Here is a 19,839-nt window from a genome sequence, read left to right as displayed (position 1 = left end):
AATGAGTATCGGTGAAGTGGCTTCGTGGGAAACGTATAACCTAAACACATTTTTAACGAGTGGAATGAAAAATAACCAATACCAAAACTTGTATTGTAAAAAAAGTAGAAATATCAATCAACAGTAACCCTTCATAATTGTCAGTGTTTGGTTCAAACATCGTTTTACTGTCTGCTTCAAAGGAATATTCCGGTGGCTAACAATATGTTAATTGAAAACCCCATCTCAATATCTTGAATGTACCTATATCATATACGGTTGATTGAATGAAATTTATTTTGGTTAGCTAAACTGGAACTGGAATGAATCACAGTGGTGGCTTATGATGTTACAAAGCTTTAATTTTCTATTAAAATCTTCTTGTTGAATTGTCCCTTCAAGCCTGCAAATGAGGTAAGGGGATATAGAAGCCAAGTTAGTCAATGGAATAAACAGTGATTGGGGTGACTGAACTGTTTAACAACATTTCTAGCTAAAGGATTTTTCTATGATTATTTTCTGAGGGGAGTTGAACATCACTCGTCTGGCCGACATAGATACCATTATCATAGATATTGCAACATAACAAGTACGAAACTTGTAAGGGGGTGAGGGGGGGGGGGGGCATGGTAGTGGATTCTCAAGTTAAAACTCAGAACAGAATAATAGTGTCAACTTGTATTAGAACACAGGCCATTGCCATGGCTCCCAGTGCACGTAAAACAAAGTGAAGAGGACAATACATTTCTTCTTGGGGAATCACGTACGATACACAAATGGCGATGCTGACACAGTCACATCCTCGACACTAGGGTACTGAGGTTGAGAGGGGATCAAATGGTTCGTTGTTTGGTTTTTAGTGTCCAGGTTCTTTCTTGAGTGACTTTCATTAAAAAAAGAGTATTAATATCATATAAACGGCACATACCAAACATATATCAGATTGAGTTAGATGGATGGCTGTACACACAACCTGTTACAATATGCAGAATCTCTTAATTTCAACGATAAAACTTCTGATTGAATTGTTTTCTACCACAGGACTCTTGATGACACGTAATGTCACCCTACTTGTTGCCGTTGTTGTAATTATCTTTTGGTTGTCACGTATTGAACTGAATTCTCAACGAGGCAGATTTAAAGAATTACAGAAAATACAGAATTTTTTGCTGAACAAAGATTTGAGGTAAGTTATATAGAATAGCATAAATGTATCGCCTTCAGCTTTTAATGTCTTAAGGATTTTAAACATCGCATAATGATATTAATTTCTTCACATTATTCACTGAAAAAATTGACAATATAATAAAGTTAAAACTCCGCAGAAAAATGGTTCTGTCGTATTCAGATCAGATTAAAAAACAACAACATAAGAACAAGTGGGTTTCATAAATGTGAAGTACACTTGTCGTTGGTCACACTCTTGTCAAGACTAACTGGTACGAATTTCATTTGTGTTTTCTTTACAGTAAACCAAGGATAATAACAAGGACATGTTTTTTCCTTGTCTCACTGAAATACCATACAATTGCGAAGTCAATTGCAGAATAAGCTTCGGGTCTATGGAGCAATTCAAATGAACTTACTTGTAGAGATATCGTCGGTACTTTAGTGTAGATGATCGAAAACAAAAGAGCATTTCTTCAGTGGACAGATACCAATACCTCCTCCTCCCCTTCATTCTCTCCCTCTCATAAAAATGGAAATCAATACAAGCTTTTTCCACTAATCAAGTTTATGATATAAATTGATCGAAAAAAAACTTTGATAAATAAACAAATGTTAAGTTACTGTTTGTGCACTATCCACACAACGTCTATTTTTAAACTTTATAAATATTTCCAGACAAATAAAAGCATATATACGCAGGTCATTGTATACACAAATGTGGTGGTTTAAGCAATCCCGAAAGCGACTGTAATGTAATCATGCAACTACACACACAAACACACACATTTTAGTAACGTAACATATTCACCACCATCATTTAAATATAGCAAGCGATGTGTCTCCGTGATCCTTTTTATTTCTGCATCAATTTCAGAATTCGTTACAACTCAAATGGTGAACAACAGTCAACATTAAATTCAGCCATTGTCTTTCATAATGCAGATCGGCAGCTCAACAGTATTGCTTTTGTGAAAACATTTAAAACTGGTAGTTCCACGCTTGCGGGAATTCTTGCAAGGTATGGGTATGAGAGAAACCTTTCATTTGCTTTACCCAAGGAAGCAATGTTTCTAAGTTTTGAACCATTTAATCGAAAGACGTCGAAATTGCTTTCCTTGCCGAAGCCACCGGGATTTCACATTCTCAACAGCCACGCGATATTCAACAAATCAGGATTTCAGGAAATAATGAGACCGGAAACAAAGTATATAACAATTCTGAGGAACCCATTAAAGAACTTTTACTCTTTCATTGTCTACTTTAACGCACTAACAACTTTTAATTTCACTGGAGATATATTTTCACCTGATTTCCCAATGCAGAGTTTTCTTGATGTCGTCGGCACAAAGCGTCACTTTAGAAGTGGGTTGCTACACAATGGGCAGATGTTTTCATTGGGTTTCGACACGTATACACAATCAAATAATGCATATGCCGTGGCAAATAAAATACGAGAGCTGGACCTGGAATTGGATCTTGTTTTGATAAACGAATATTTTGATGAATCTCTCATAATTTTGAAAAAGATGATGTGTTGGCAATTTGAAGATATTCTTTATGTCTCCCAAAAAATCAGTAAAAAGAAATATAACTTTCCAGAAGAACATGCCACCCTCCTTAAAAATTGGACGGCTGCAGACAACGCCCTCTATTATCACTTTAATCACACACTTTGGAAGAAAATTGAAGCTTACGGTGCAACATTTAAAAACGATTTGACCCATTTCAAATTGCTTAATCAAAATGTGAACAACATTTGCTTTCGTGAAGTAATCTCTACAAATGGCGATTACCCTCTACCAAATCTGAGTGTTCAGAATGATAATTGGACTCAATTTTGCATTGATATTAAAAGAGAATCTTATCCATACACCATTTTGATTCGAAACAATTTTCTAAGAAACATTAAATAAACACATACATACATACATACACCCATACATACATTCATACATACATACATGTACTAGAGACCACTTTCAAAAGATCGTATTCGGTAACGCGTACCCCCTCACCCAGCCCTAATTCGTCTACAAGTTAGCTAGATCAGCTCAATGAGGTACCTTATACAACCTTAGGTACTGAAACATGTATTGGATATTATCAAGTGTCATACATGACCATTTGTTGTGGTGGGGTTACCCCTGCCAGAAGTTCATCCTTGAGGTACATATATACTACATTTATTATTGTAGAAACATTGAGTCACATCCAAAAATCAATGGACGTAAATATGTTGACATCCCAAGTCACTCGGTATGCACATGAACAAAATATCAGTCAAATTAGTAAGCTTGATCAAATGAAATCTACCCTCGGCCAAGCTTCTTGATGTATGGGTGAATGCAGATATGACTAGAATGATAATTCTTACTTCAGAATGTTTGGATTGCTCGATCTATTGTGGAAATATTGCCATAATTTGAAAGATCTTTTCCATGAGGAATGAAATCAGCTTTCGAAATTTACAAAATAATGATTTTGTATTATTAATTGTGATTTCACAACTAAGATAAAAATGGCGAACTACTTTGCATATTTATATATAGGTGATTAACATATACGATCATGAAATCATGGAACTTCAAATTCCCTTTTTCTCAACTTTCTGTCAATATGAAAGTGGTAGTAGACAATTTTACCTCAAATCCCAAAATTAGTCAATAAAACGAAAGGTTCCAAGGTTTCGAAATTTAAGAAGGCAAGAAGTCCGACTGTCTTAAATAGACACATTACGTGTGTATAATATAATACGGTGTTGTGTGGAGCTTTTTTTCACGTTTTGGTTTCGGATATGAAGTATTTTCTCTCCTTTTTTTTGGTGTCGGATTTGAAGTAATGATATCTATTTTGTTTTAACATGATCATATTGGAATAAAATCAATTTCTTTCTTTGTTGTTTTCTTTTTTGTATGACATGAAGTATGTACTTCTATGCATGTACTTTTTTAAACTATAGTACCATTTTGCATTTAAGCACATTACTTTTGCCAATATTTCTCAAGATCCCTCCACTGGTTGACAAAATATCTATCCTATCACCACCTCCGCCTTCTATTGTCCTACAATTGTGGTTGCGCACTGGGAGTACCCTTATATTTCTGTCCTATCTCAACCGATAAATACTGTTTTTATTGTGTACTGTTATAACTGCAAATAAAATAGGGCCAACTAAATGAAAAAAAATAATAGTTAGAAAATATAACAGGAATTTTTCATGAGTTACTGGTAAAGTATGTCAGGACGTTCACTACATATAAATAAAGCAGTTCACCATCTAATATGAAGTCTAATAGGAAGTAATGTTGTGAAAGAAAGACATTCGTCTCGCTTATTTGCTGCATAAATTCACTAAATATCTGACGTTATCTGCTCAATTTTCCCGGTATACCCATAGCCACCGGAAGCTTTAGCATTTGAATATGTTTAAAGTTCTCTCCTAGCGACTTTAAACCACTAAAAAACTTGTCAGAAAGAGAAACTACTCTAAATCATCTCTGGAATGGACCAGAGTCCTAGTAGGGAAAAAACCGTCGGAAATTGAATCGTTTTAAGATGCTTCTTGAAGAAAAAGAATTAGCTCTCTTTACTGTGTTCAAGGCTTTATAATGTATCCAAGGCGGCGTTTGCATATATTTCTCGTTCTCTTAAAACTATTTTTTAGCACAGATTATGAAATACATTCTAGACAAGAGTTCAATTCTGTGGATTGAATTTCTACGCCCTGTTGGAGGTCCGGAGGGCTGACTCCTCGGATGCTCTAGCATTTGGTTAGTCTTAAATTACCTTAATCTTGGAAATGTAGACGTTAGGGAGAAACAGAGACGACGGTTTTGCTTAATTTTATTCATTTTTGTTTTATTACAATTACTTTCAACCACGCTGAATCCGTTTCCCATTTTTGGACCAACTTGACATCGATTTGTGTCTGACTTGGCATTTTCACTGAGGTATGACACCTGCATGTCCGCCCGTGGGTGGAGTGGATTATATCTATGCATAAAACTTAAACATATAGTTGAATATCACTCGGTCTGCCCATAACATTTATGTGGCTATGACCATTAGTTCCTGAATTAGCAACGAATTAGCAAGTCCACAACAATAAGTGTCCCATTGTGTTGTTATATTTTTGTCCCAGCGTCTACCCATCATTATTTTAATTTGGTATAGCCGTGTTATAAACCAGCTTTTTGCACACCCAATAACAAATGCGTGTAATTACTATCGACACTATGATCATTTTCTGGCGGGTTATGTACTTTTTCAAAATATTTGCACAAAACACTTTTACAGTAGCTGACCATCAATACGATAATAAAGAGAACTTTGCACGAACTTGTGCAGACCTTTCCACTTAGTGACCAGTTTATTGTATTGGTGAGTGATAAAATAAGCAAATTGTGACCTTCTTAAAAACTTGGCTTTCTAGTTCGACATCATAATTGTTCTTATACCTATCGAGACGCCTTTAAAAGCGCATTTATTTTCAAATTTTCATTTGTGAGCTAAATTATTGAGCAAATCAAGTACATACTCATAAGTTGTTTTATAACTTCTTGATCATCTGCCTATCCTGACCACAAATTGTTTAATTTGCCATTGGTGCCGTGACTCTATGTCCATAAGTGAGTTCACATGGGGCAAAAACTGTGCTAACTGCATGTGTGTTTACTACTTTAAAGACTGAGCAAACACCCAGTTTCCTTCATGTACTCACAAAAAGAACTTCTGCAAACCTGTACACCTCAGCTTGGCACCCGGCCGACGTAAGAGACGAGAGAAGCTTAATTTGCAAGTTAGTTCTGTGAGAGCCTTGATGGCCGCGCAGTATTAGCCCATGAACTATTGTTGCATGATGTATACTCTTTAAGGATGTGTGACTACTAATCGAGTTGTCATTACCCTATTCCTGCCAAAACCGATACGACGAATATGAATATATGTTATGGTACCATTTGAATCTCGACGAATATGAATATATGTTATGGTACCATTTGAATCTATAACGTTTGCCACGTGGACTTTGATCACGTGAATCAGTCAACTATTTTCTGTGATATAGTCTGAACACCACATTCATGGTTCTCCCCCTTCTTAGTTCCTTACCTTGCGAGCGAAAGTCTGGATCAGAGTCTTTTTGGGTCTTTTGCACCTTCAATCTTATACCAATGATGACATCATATAAGAGATTAGGCATACACACTAGTGCTTTAGACGAACCTTTGAATATGGCGTTTATAACTGGCACAATCGCTACAGTCGAATTTCTAACTGTCCCGTCAACTAACATGTATGATCTTACTTCCCCAGTCTCATGTTGCTGATTGAGTAAATTTTGTCGAATCACAAACCAGAACAACTAGCATCTCTCAGAACCGTAACCACTTTCCCATTGCAACAGGAATTTTGAAATGCGTTAAATTATTGAAGGCTCCACTCATGATACCAATGCTAATTCCAAGGCAATAAAGCTTTGCATGTGTCTGATGACTCAGTCTAAATTGACACATTGAGACACATTACCTCACCTGCAAACTGGTCTATCGTCTGAAATGGCACTGACATCAACAAGCCTACCAATGCTTTATTACATCATATCTTAATTATTGGAGTTATATGGAAGTTATCGTAATGGCAAACTACCCATTAATGAACTCTCCGAAAATGGTGAAAGTATTACTGAGCTAAAAGATATAATCAATGTATTTAACGACTACTTGGTAAGTATTTGGCAAACGTTAACAGGTAATATTGTGAAATAACTCAGAATTTCGTATAGTGATTACTACAGTGAAGTATAGCAATCGCAATAGCTTGTATCTTCGTTCTATACGGACGAAGACGAACTCCGTTGATTGGTTGATCGGATGCATTACCTGCATGAAAAATGACAGTCCTGGATATGGTGATATTTATTGTAAAGCGATCACATCATTTTCGTAAGTCATTGTACAGCCCTTAGCCACATTATAAATATTTTTTTCACAAGCAGTATCATGCCAACCGATCTGAAAATAGCTAGAGTCGTCTCAATCTACAAAAGTAATGAACAAATCCAATTACACGCCAATTTCAGTTCTACCACAATTCTCAAAGATATTGGAGAGACTTTTCTACATCCCTTTTCTAGCGTCCTTTCTAAACATGATATTCATCTTAAAAATCAATTTGTAGTTTTTAAATATCAATTTAAGTTTCTTAAAAATCAGTTGAGATCCTTTCAAAGATGTCTATGACCATGCACTTACCAGCTTCGTTGCCAATATTATAATACTTTTGAAAACCATAAAATCCACTTATGGTAGTTTCCTTGATTTGTCCAAAGCATTTGATAACTTTGGATCATAAGATACTTTTAAGTAAATGGGATCATTTTGGATATTCATGGCATCGATCTCAATTGTTTCAATAATTATCTTTCTAACCTTACTCTGCTTGTCCATAATGGAAATGCTTATTTATATTTTCGTACTTTTTTGACTGGTCTTCCTCAAGCCTTCATTCTAGTTCCATTATTTTCCTCAACCAAACTGTACATCAATGACATTCACATAGCGTAGCCTTATTTTCAATATACTTTATATGCCGATAATAATAAGTCTCTTGTTAGCATGAGGACCTCTCTGAAATTATTAGTAACCTAAATCTTGATATATACGTAAATTTTATAAATTAGTTTATAGCAAACAAACTGCATTTAATGACAAAAAATCATAATGCATCAATATTCAACATATACGACGAAGTATTAAGTAAGAAAAATCATCTATTTCCAGTGACAGTATGGTATATCACCTTACTTATCAGTGTTTGTATCGAATTATAAGGTGCCAAGTAAATCGAATCAAAGTCTTTGTCAGTATCTAACAAAGCAATAGTAGTTACACTATTTCTGCTTTTAAAATAGAAAAGAACACCTAGGCGTTCATTTCTTTTACAAGTTATACCGCTTTCCCAAGCATGGACTTTTCCTTTCATGAGAGACCTACAATAAACGCAGCATGGTCAAAGCAAAACAATGAGAAAATTGTTATATATTATTATCGCTCCAGTAGTGTTATTAAGTCTGAACTTGTGAAAGTCGGTCATTGCGTCTCAAAGGTATTTTACATATTTCTTGAAAACTCTACTAAATGTAATCGATAGACCATTTTCAAGTGAGAAAGGGTGAGAAAGATGATCAAGTGTATATATAATTTAAAGCGTCTTCACGAGCACGTGAAGAGCAGGTAGGGACAATGTTGTTAATTGTTGATTTCATTGATTGTAATGACCTAAATTAGCCCGTATTCTTAATTATTGGGAGCTAATATTGTACGCTGTAAACTGTGCCATTTGGGGTAAATTCTGCAATACACCTTGCAGATTCTTCTAGGCACTTTGGGAGACAGGGTTCGATCAACTGTTGTCATTTATTTACCAGAAATACCTCAGACAGTGAAGCTCAGTCCTAGTAATGTCATTGAGGTAATGTTCAGATTTTCTATTTTCTCTTCCCTTGTTGGTTTCTTTCTTTCTTATCTCCATCCCTTGTCTACTAATCCCCTTACATCTATATCTTTATGTTCACCATGCTCATTAACCTGTCTGTATTCTGTGCATGTTTTTGTCCCTTCTGTTATTGTTTCGTGTCATTTAGCCTGTGAAGAAGATCCTGCTAGGATCGAAACGTCAGGCCAACTTACTTTTACACATTCTCCTACACAGGCTCTCTAGTGGATAAGCTGTTTGCTAACAGTTTTATTTTATCTTGAAAAAGGTTTTTATATAACTACTAAATAGCTTGGTCTTTCGATTCCTTTTTATTCGATAAGTTTCAAGTAATGTTCTAACACTCAAAAAGCACTTAAACATGGCTCAATATGATAGTCTTCCAGCATAACCTGTACTCGTTTGGTGCCTGGTCGGGATTGTTTGACATTTTGAGGAATGAGAAATAACAAAGACGTGGAGAGTTCAACCATTTCTTGCGTATTCAAAATGTGTAAGGTTTGTACTCTCTGAGCAGAGACAAGAGCACAAAGCATAACCAATTTTAGAGTTGCCTGTTAAGCGAAAGCTTTTCAAGTGGTATCAGCTTTCTCAAATACTGTAAGACTACAGACACATCCCAAATTTGAGTGTAACGACAAGTCGGTGGCCTTAATTCAAAAACGCCTTTAAGGAAACGTGATATTAACGGATCTGTACCAATTGTTTTACAGTTAGAGCTGTGCAGAAAAGCTGAGAGAGCGCATCTTGCTGTGTTAATTGCACTGTAACCTAAGCTTTGATTGAACAGGCTAGTTAAGAAATTAATCACATCAGCTACAGTGGCACAAATCTCACTGCAGTTGCTTTCACTGCAAAATTTTAGCCATTTTCGAAGATATATGTCATACTGTTTCTTGGTACTGCCATGAAGCCAAGATAGTGGCACAGGAGACAACCCATTCTCTCTGAGTGATTGCCCGAGCCTAAAACTAAGCATTTCAGGACCTGTAGCTTTTTGGCCAGTGGATGATGACCGACTTGAGAAGGCAGGCTTTGAAGGTTGTTGTGGCAAGCAAGTATCCTTGGTATAGCAGCAGGCATGTACAAAACCTTGGTGAACCACGGCTAAGTGGGCCAATTCGGAACGATGATAATTCCTTTCGCTTGGTTCAATTCGATCTTTTGCAAACAGCGGCCGATCACACTGAAAGGGGGTAATGCATATAAAAAATAATTTACCCAGTGAATAGTAAATGTATCTATGAAAAAGGATATCTGGGTCTGGCTGCCTTAAGCTACAAATAGGACAATTGGTTTATTAAGTCGAGATGAAAACAAATCGATATCTGGATTCCCCGAAAGCTGCATCTCTTGAAAAATAGATGGGTGCAGCATCCACTCGGTATTGAGATCATCATTTTGTGAAAGCAGGTCTCCTATGGAGTTCTGTACACCTAGGAGATGGCAGCAGGATAGCCATATTTCTCGATCAATGCCCCCAAACCAGATATCGGATGCAAAACGGTTACAGAGTAATGGGTGGGTCCCCCCGTTGATTGGATATATGCCACAGCGGTAGCATTGTCTGACATAACTCTTATATGTTGTCTTCTAACATTAGCACACAATGCTCGAATACCCATGGAATAAGCCAGTATTTCGAAAGCGTAAATGTGATAGGATTTCTTATTCAGGGACCAAGTTCCATTAGCTTTAACCATTGATGTGTCCCAGTAAGTACCCCAGCCAGTTAAAGACGCATCAGTTGTAATAAAAACAGTTTGGGGAGATTGTACAACAGTTTTTTTTTTGCCCCAGCCAAATTCTGTATCCACCAAGAAATCTCTGGACTTGCCTTGATGAAAGGGTAACATTGGTTTCATAATTTCCGTTGTTTTGCATCAACGCATGTATTTTATCTAACTCCAGCTACCTATAGAAGAAGGTACATACCGAACACCAGGAAATAAGGCAACTAACACCTCAATGATCGACGCTAATTGTCCTTTGGAATGTTTTCAGCTCATGACATTTATTTCTCTAGGACTTCTTCTATTTTAGGCTTAGTTAGCTTAGCTGGTTTCGGGCGAACAAAGAAAGGCGAAATAAATTCACCTATGGTGTGGGGTAAACGTTGACTAACCCCTTTTTGACGTAATTTAATTATTTCTGACTCAATGACCAGCTGTTCTGTCTGAGAAAACTTGGTCATATTGCACCCAAAGGGAAATTTTTGCAACTGAGGAGGATGCGAAAATTCCAACCGGTAGTCTGTTACTGTTTTAAGAATCATACGTTCGATAGTAAGATTTTGCCAGTTTTTTTATGAAATATGTTATCCTCCCTGCCATGATGGACAAAGGTAGAGTGTGAACAGAATAAAAACTAACCTCACCTCTGTGTTTCCTGTTTGTGCCGTGAGGCCTTACTCGAGCGTTGCCTTGATTACCCCTGGTCTTCGGAAAAGCAGGCCTATAATGACTGTCTTTACCTTTACTTCTGCCTCGATCACTGGAATGTGCGTGATAGCTAGTTTTGCATTGCCGCGCAGCCCTAGCTGTCTCAGCCAGCTCTTAAAGTTGTTGGAATATGTTTTCCCCAAACAACTGGGTAGTAACCGGGTATCTCTTATTACAAAAGAATGGAAAGAGGATTTCATTTCCGGTTTTATGAGGTCCCGTCTGTAATAATTCAGATATAGGTTGGCTGTGTCCAAAAAAAGCAATAGCATCTGTCAATAAAACAGCAGCTCGTCCTTTTCCACTTAAGTTACTAAGTTATCATTCAGTAACAGGGTAATGGCAGTTATGGCTTTTATGTTGAGAAGTTGCATTTTTTGTAATATCGTATCTGAAATTCTTATTGGCTGCTGAAGCAAGCCCCAAATGAGGCGATTGATCTGTGTAACCTGCAACATCTCTACATTGCTTGGTTGTGTATACTTATCAGCTTTTCCTTTTTCGTAATTTGCAAATATTTTCCACAAGACTTGCCAACTTTGGTTGGACTTTAGGACTATCTTTAGGGACAATATCCAAATCAGTAAGGATGTCGTCGGACCTGACATCAGCGGCCAAATCGTGGTCAGCCTCATTGGCCTCGTTTGGGGAACAAAATATTTTGCAGCTCGCTTTCTGAATCTATTACTTCTGGGGTGGGGAGGGGGAGGTCAGAAAACACACTGCCAGTACCCTGATCATCTGTAATTTCATCTGGGAATTGATTTTGGACTGCCAGGCATATTTGTTTTGAAATCATAGTCATTTGATTTTACATATACATGACAGCATTTTCAAGTTCAGAGTCATAGGCAGAACTGGAATCCTAATTCAAGGGAGGGATGGGCGATGACTCCCGGATGGCCCTGCCACGTCCTTCTGGGTGAGTGCCACAACATTTATCATTACAGCAAGGCAACTACAAAACAAAACATATTATATATTGTAGGCTATGGAAAAAATAATCTTTAGTTTAATTAAGAAATTTTGATTATACTATAGTTTAGATGCTTTCACATTTCAAAAAGTTATATCTCTAGCTTCTATCAAGGCTAGGCCCTAGGCCACCCAACGTAAAAACGCCAGGCCTAGACTACGTGAAAGGGCAAATTGCCTAAACACCAGTTTAAGGGGTGCATTTACGAACGGATTTAGAAACTGTACGTTATACAGTTAGTTAGTATGGTAGACCTAGCCTTCGTGACATGCACCAAAGGCCAAAAGTAGCTATACCGTTAGAATGTTAGGCAATTTTACAAGACCCCGAGGCTTTATGCACTACACTCTAACTCAATTATCCAATTGTCAATTATCCAATACAGTAGGAACACGTGTATCAAACACGTATCACTAGGCTAGGCCAAGTAGCGCTGAAGCATAACCGCGAACGGTATGTAAAATCCCATAGAAAAATCTATGGCATGTTCCAATTGATAAATTACCAGAACCTAAAAAACAAAAATATACGTAGCATGGTGGGCTCATAATTGACGCACTTAAGGATTTGATTAACGATGTCTATCAACGGAAAATCCAAATCACTCAACTTTATGCATTTTCATAGAATCTGTAGTTCCTCGGGAATGTAATGATCTCAAACTATTTATTGTTCAGTGCCTGCGCAACGTACAATTGAGCAGAATTTGACCACAAAATTGTCTGCAATGTCAAGCTCTTTCATACCCCTAAATTGACACATTCGTCGATAAGCTAATTGCAGTGTAAGCCTAAGTATACATCCAATGACTTTGGATGTTTGTTGGCTATGCTCCGAGCCTCTGAGCTCAGACAGGTCACAGAGAGTAGTGGTATCATATTGAGGTAATTTTGGTAATTTTTAGGGAGTGAGGTTTCCAAATGCCAAAAAAGAAAGTTCAAAACTGGTAGGAGGGTGTTAAAAGCAACAACAAAAAACACAATATAATCAGTTTATACCTGAAATGGATTAAAACTCATCAAATATGTAACTCTGCTTGACTGCAAAAAGTTGAGGCTGCCTGCTGTATCGTTGCTAATAGTATTTGAAGGTGCGTCTGCTACTGTTTTCAGGCTGTTGTTAAAAGACATTGCACAAGCTTGTTGCACGATGCAACGAAATCTTGTACTGAAGCTAGCTAACAAGCTCCGCCGGAGAGCAAGAGATTGTGCATCCTTACTCGACGGATGCCAATCGACGAATGAAGCTTTGTCACTAGCGTTCTCTCTTGTAACCAACGTAAAGTGCATGGTCAGAGTGACAGACCTGTTCGAGCCGTGCAAGGCACGGCTCCTACAGGTAAATTGGATTTTTTTGGAATGATGGGTGATGGAAAACAGACAATTGAGCATTTTAAAGTAACAAAAGAGGTTGACGACAAGCAGTACAAACATTTGGAAGCTTTAAGAAATAAAGGAGCTATTTAGGAAATATAGTAATAATGGGAGGTTGCCCCAGACCTGGCAGACCCACCCTGCAGGGATGTGCCCTAAAGCTAATAAAATATAAAGCAGTAAAAATCCAATGGGGCTTTTCTCACAAGTCCTCTAGCCACCGGGTTCCTAAACAAGGGGTCCAACTCCCTCTGCCACGGCTGAGGCCTCCTCCAAGTATAACAAAATCTAAGGTATCTAGGGAACTTTTAAGATTATTTTTAGCATATATTTTATGGACTTAGTATTTGATTAAGCAGGAGGGTGTTTTTTAAGGATTTTTTTGTTAAAAATAATAAGCTGTTCAAAAAGTGGTAAAGAATTGGCTGCTTCAAGGAGCATACTAGTGGAGATATAACTAGGGATATTGAGACAAATTCTAAGAGCATTATTATTATTATTAATGTTTAATTGGGAAATTTGGGATTAATTACAAGTAAGTAGGCAAATACTGCCATAAGTAATGATTGGTTTGATTTTCGAATTTTAAAGGCACACTCTCAGCTAGGAAATTGCTAAAATCAAAAATCTTGTCTCAACGTATTTCCCGATTAAAAAATAAAAACAATGCTGCCCTATTCTCACAGCGGCAACATATTCATTTCTTTAATATGGCATTCTCATCCTTAGCTATAAACAGCATACGCAAATGGGTACCGTTACCGCGAAGGTATCAGATTTCCGAGATTCTAATCTGCCTCTCAGTGTTGCGTAACCTATAGGCACACTGTGTAATTGTACTGTGTGCTATTCGAGTTACGCAATTTTTCGATTTGCTATATGGAACAGTGCATATTGTACTGCTGGGAAAACTCTATACCAGCTCGTAGCAGCAGGTAGTTGTTATGGAAAGTCATATGGGCCCGTATGATCTCGTGCTGCCGATTTTTGTTGGAGAAATTGCTGAAGAAATAAAATGTGAATAGTTTCGTCGTGTAATTCTCTATAAACATGTGACTGAATGTGTGCTGCTTATTTACTGTTATTTGACGAAACGACTTGCTTCTGGCCTAACGTTCTTCAATACTTGAGTTCAAAATAAAATAAAACAGTGAGCAAACAGCTTATCCACTAGAGAGCCTGTGTAGAAAAAACACGCACATAATACAGACAGGTTAATGAGCATGGTGAACACAAAGAGATAGATGTAAGGGGATTAGTAGACAAGGGATGGAGAGAAGAATGAAAGATAAAAACCAAAAATAAAATAAAAACCTGGAGAAGGACAACGACAGAAAAGTGTGGAGAAAAAATGGGGTGGAAAAAGCTATGAGAAGAGGAGAAATGGGGGAGGGGGGCAAGGGGAGGAGAGGGAATGAAGAAAAGTTAGTCATGTCCTTCCTGAATGTTGAGCCCATGAGGTTGAATGGTGCGAAGGCGTAGCATCCACAACCTCTCTCTGTTGATTCGCACTAGCTCAGGACGGCTACTAAGGATTCAATCCCCTGGGCCTATAGAGACATGTAGTTAATGGTATGTTGCATAGCTCCCAACTGAGAAGGCAAATGCTGGTCCATGCCACGAATTGCCGTCCTGGGGGAGGGGTATATGGGGGTGTCTCCCTCCCCTTTTTATTATTTTTTTTGGAATCCTGGTGATGCCTACATGTAAACTGGTGGCACCTAGAAAGGCTTTTGTCACCCACAATTTTCTGAGAAATATGCATTTTTTTGTGTGTAACATCAATAAATTGAGTAGTAGGTGATAATTCATTCTTGCCCGTGGCATGAAAATGTTCGCTGCTCGCCCCAATGAAATGAAATATAGCCTAATTTGAGGTTCAAATGATGATGTAAAGGAGGTTTTATACTCTATTATGCTAAAGAAATTATGGTTGCTAAGTCCAAATTTGATGCAATTTTTTTAATGTATACTTGTCAATTACAATGCAGGTTTTTGGGATGCTTGGGCGGGTCAGGGGCTTTGGGTGTTAGAATGCGGGTCCAACCCTCGAATTGTGGGTCAGTTGGGAGCTCTGTGGTTGGGAAGGTTAAAGTGTTCTCCAAAAAAACCTAAAAGATGAATGACCTTCGGCACAGGGGTAAACTGGACTCCTCCAGCTGCCTTTACTACATTTTACTGCATTACTACAAACATATGGTGGCTTCCACGCCAACTCTCGACCAGAGTATGCTGTATTGGCCCCAAATAAACCAGATATTCAAATATGGTTACCTTTGGTCAAAGTTTTGAAACTGGTTTTATTACCACCTTCCAGGAAGTTTACCTCACTGGGCCATTCAGGCATCTTATGCTTTCAATTAGAATGCCTTAGAACAATTTGGAAAGTAAATACCTCTAGGAACTTATTAAATATTCTAGCAATTATAGCATGCTAAATTGGGGACAATACTACATAGCCCACCTTGAAAATATCCTGTAACCTACTCTGGATAAACACTATCTAATATGGAAGAAATGCTTTGGTTAAAGTATGAATATGGTCACTTGAACATTAAGAAATGCAAGTGAGATAGTGGTAAGTTTTCCCTGCTCATGGTTATTGTATATAGTTGAACTCAATGTAAGAACTGTACAGATGCAATCAATGTGTTAAAAATAAAAACATGTTACAATACTGACTTACCTAACTTTAGAATAAGCAATACAAACAATAGTAGGGCAGTGTTCCAAATACGGAATGCAAGGACATATACCCAAATAAGGCTAGGAGATGCCATGCCTCAATTGTGGAACTTCTCCATGATACAGTAAGTATAGCAGCTTTACATGCAAAAGAACTTTTGCCAAAACTTCAAAAGACCCTATAATGTCCCCTGCATTTCAAACATCTCCATCTGCCACTATCTCCATCTGCCACTGGTCCCGACTGGGGTTATCATGAGAACACTGAATGAACTGTTTTATCACTACTAGCTGCAAGTTAGAGTACCTCTTCAACACTCTATGACATCACAAAATATGTTATGTTAACTTGATCTCACACAATACAAAATAAAGACAAGTTATTCTGTACCAACAATAAATAACCCAAGATCAATGTCACATTAGAACTACTGATATGACTGAACAAGCTACAGTAATTAAAAAGATCAGATATTGCTATCATGGAAAGCCAAATAGTGTACAATCAAGTATGTAGTGAAACCAATATTTCAATCATTTACTTATTTAATATGACACAGTTGTAACTTTGATGACATCAATTATGTAGTTTACTTACACTATGAATGAACATGCAAATCAATGCTAAATACTACAGAAAGGAGAAGGATACATAATGCACTGAATGCAACAATCAATGTTTGACACCATGGAGAAGATAAATTCTTATGATACATTGCACTAGCTTAGTAACTTCATTTTACTGAGACACCATGTTTGTTGTTGTCTGTTATGGTACAGTTTGTTCAATTGTCTTGAAGCCTTGTGATATCTTCATTCTGGATACTTGTTACTCCCATTGTCCACTCTTGTGTCCTTGATGTTATGATTAAACAACGATGATAGCAAACTATCATGTTATGAATGCATAAACATGTGAACAATATCTACTATCCTTCACTAATTCAACAAAGGAGCCTGTAGAGCTAGTGTAGCTTCTTTCTGAGAAGGCTTTTGAGTTTTGAATTAATTTGGAAAACTTAGTAATATCAGTTATCACTTTACACTACAGTTACAGGAAAAGCCGCTACCGTTTTTTTAAGTTACTTTACCAAGTTGGGAGTATTATGGGCAAACTCTAATTTGGGTGAAAGAGTTTAAATTACAAAGTGGCTATTCTTACGACTAGTCATAACAATAATTCCCTTTTACGCATGCACAGTTGCTTTAACGTGGCTATTTTTACGACTAGGAGTACTCTTTTTACGACTAGGAGTAACAATATTTTCCGGTTAAGGGTTGGGTTAGGGTTAGGTTTACCCCTACTACATGCGCAGTTGCTTTATTTACTTTACTGCGCATGAATTCGCCGATGTCGTAAGAATAGTTTATAAATAATTGTTACAACTAGTTGTAAGAATAGCCACGGCCTTTAAGTTAATGCATACATTTTTTCTTTGCAAGTGGAGAATCATCCACAGCTAAAGTGGCTATGTGGATTGACAAACAAGTGAAGCAAAGTAAATATTGTAGCCTATGCATATTAGACTTAAAAAAGTAAAATAACCCAATGCCTTAGTAACTTAATTCATCTTGGAGTTGCTCAGCAGATAAGAGGTTATTTCACTACTTAAGAACCCATTCTCTGACAAAAAAAAGACTGAAATGGCTACACAAATTAGTAGTCTATAACTGAGAATGACCATGCATGCAAATATGCAGTAAATTTTCAAGTTGTCAGACTAATTTATTTGTTGCTAGGAACTCTATAATTGTGCTGGTAAAGTAGAGTAGGAAATGAAGACAGTTACTTTATTGCGTGTAGGCCCGTCCCTCACGTATCTCATTGCATACTAGACTTACAGTTACAAAATAAATATGCCCATATCAAAAATGCTCTTGACAGGAATGGCCATCAAATTGAGGCAGGCCCTCCATGGTGCATAATTTTATAAATCTGGGCCTGGAGCTAGGCTACAGTAGTCCTACTTTTGCTATTGCTCCGCTCATGAGAAGTTGCATTTCTTCCTGTTTAATTTTCTTGTGGGGAGATCTCCCTACCAAATCCATATTACACTAATGTAGGCTAAGTCCTATTCATATTTGCAAAGCTACCGAATCATAAACCAAACACACGATACCGCACACTTCCATACTGATCATGCTTAGTAGGCGAATACAAGTAGAAAAGCATAAATAACACTTCATGAAATGTTCGGCCTAGGCTAGGCTACAGTTTGTACAGCAGCCTGCACTGCAGTAGCATGGACACTGCGGAGTTCGGACACCTAAGCCTTAAAACACCCCAAAACTATATCTCATGGTATAAATCACCTGAAATTATACTTGATATGGTTGGGTCATTTTGGAGAGAAAATAACTGTAGCTTCGTAGTTTTTCGTGCAATTGGCTCTTGCTGTAGGTTGTCTCTTCGTGAAATCGCGTATTTCTTAGGGGTGTCCGAACTTCGCAGTGTTCCAAACTTCGCAAAACTGACTATACTACTACTGTACTAGCCTATGTCTCTCGGTGTATTAGTTGCCTTAGTTTGTAGTACTCGTAGTAGTAGGCCTAGCTAGCATGATCTATTGAACAATATAACAATGAAGCCTACGGCAGACCAAACACTTCGGCCGGAAAACAGTATGCAGTAGCCTAAATAGTAAATATATAACGTTAGTCGTTAGCATAATTTGCTGCCTACCTTCTCATATGATCTGCCATGCCAGTAAATGCTCCGCGAAGGTAGCATTGGTCATTTTGTCGATCCCCGGTCTCTGTTCCAGTAGATCGTTTTTGGAGACCCAGTCCACGTACGTAGCACCAGCTCAAGTACACTTTTCATTTCATGTCCGTTTTGTCGCTCACTGCTTTTGGCATTGAGACCCACAATAAAGCAACCTGTGCCTTCCACCTCAACAGCGCGGCGACGCGGTCGCAATATACACGTTACGTGTGTTATGCTACCACTGCATGAAACTGTGCTATATATGACGTATATTTACATACAGGGTACACTGTACACTGGCAGTATATTACAAACCCCGTGTCACGTGATTAACGGTGAACCATCGAAACATATGAAATTGGCCCGCCCTCTAAAAATTTCCTAGCTGAGAGTGCGCTTTTAAATTTGACGTGAAGTGTAGAGTGCGGAATAATTATGTAGTACGCAGGTCTGTCTCGGGGAGAAGATGAACCATACTGTTTTGAAGGGGTTCAAAGGTCATCTGAGTTAACGGAGGAAATATACTCCAAAAGTAAAGCTTGGTAAGATACACAATTACTACAAATGTCCACCTTAGTAAGGACAACATTGCTATCGGTCATTAATAAAGTCAAAGTTAATTTGAGGTCAAAGTCACAAACACAAACAATATCTCAAAAAAATACGTTTTGGTTATACTGTGTTTAGTATGTTGTTCCACTTTGCTTGCCCAAAATTTGTTGTTCACTCCCTGCTCCATATAATAAATGCAATCCTACTGAAAATGTAACAAATTCGATACAAATTTCACATTTGAAAGCTTATGGCCTTTTATCATTTTTATGTACAATGAAACTTGAATAGTGTTTATTTATATGAAGTTTAAGAACCAATCCTACTAAATACGTCTGAATGTGTTTAGGTATATATGCGAAATAAATAGTCTATCGGAACAAATTATCAAAATTACGTTAACCATGTGAACTTGAAATGTTGTAAAGTAATTAGAATAAACTAACGAGAAAGGTGAATTTG

At 37.5% G+C, this 19,839-nt stretch overlaps 1 long non-coding RNA gene across 1 annotated transcript in view; it reads right to left on the bottom strand.

Moving 5' to 3' along the window:
- The window catches only part of LOC139959074 (uncharacterized), a 52,523-nt gene extending 33,446 nt beyond the window's left edge, over window positions 1–19,077 (bottom strand). The window contains exon 1 of the long non-coding RNA XR_011789957.1: window positions 18,802–19,077. This is a non-coding gene — a long non-coding RNA (uncharacterized lncRNA). The remainder of the gene's footprint in view (window positions 1–18,801) is intronic.
- Between the last annotated feature and the right edge of the window lie 762 nt (window positions 19,078–19,839).

Source organism: Apostichopus japonicus, chromosome 18 (assembly GCF_037975245.1).
Source record: "Apostichopus japonicus isolate 1M-3 chromosome 18, ASM3797524v1, whole genome shotgun sequence".
Classification (NCBI taxonomy): Eukaryota; Metazoa; Echinodermata; class Holothuroidea; order Aspidochirotida; family Stichopodidae; genus Apostichopus; species Apostichopus japonicus.
This window is presented reverse-complemented; position numbering and strand designations above follow the sequence as displayed.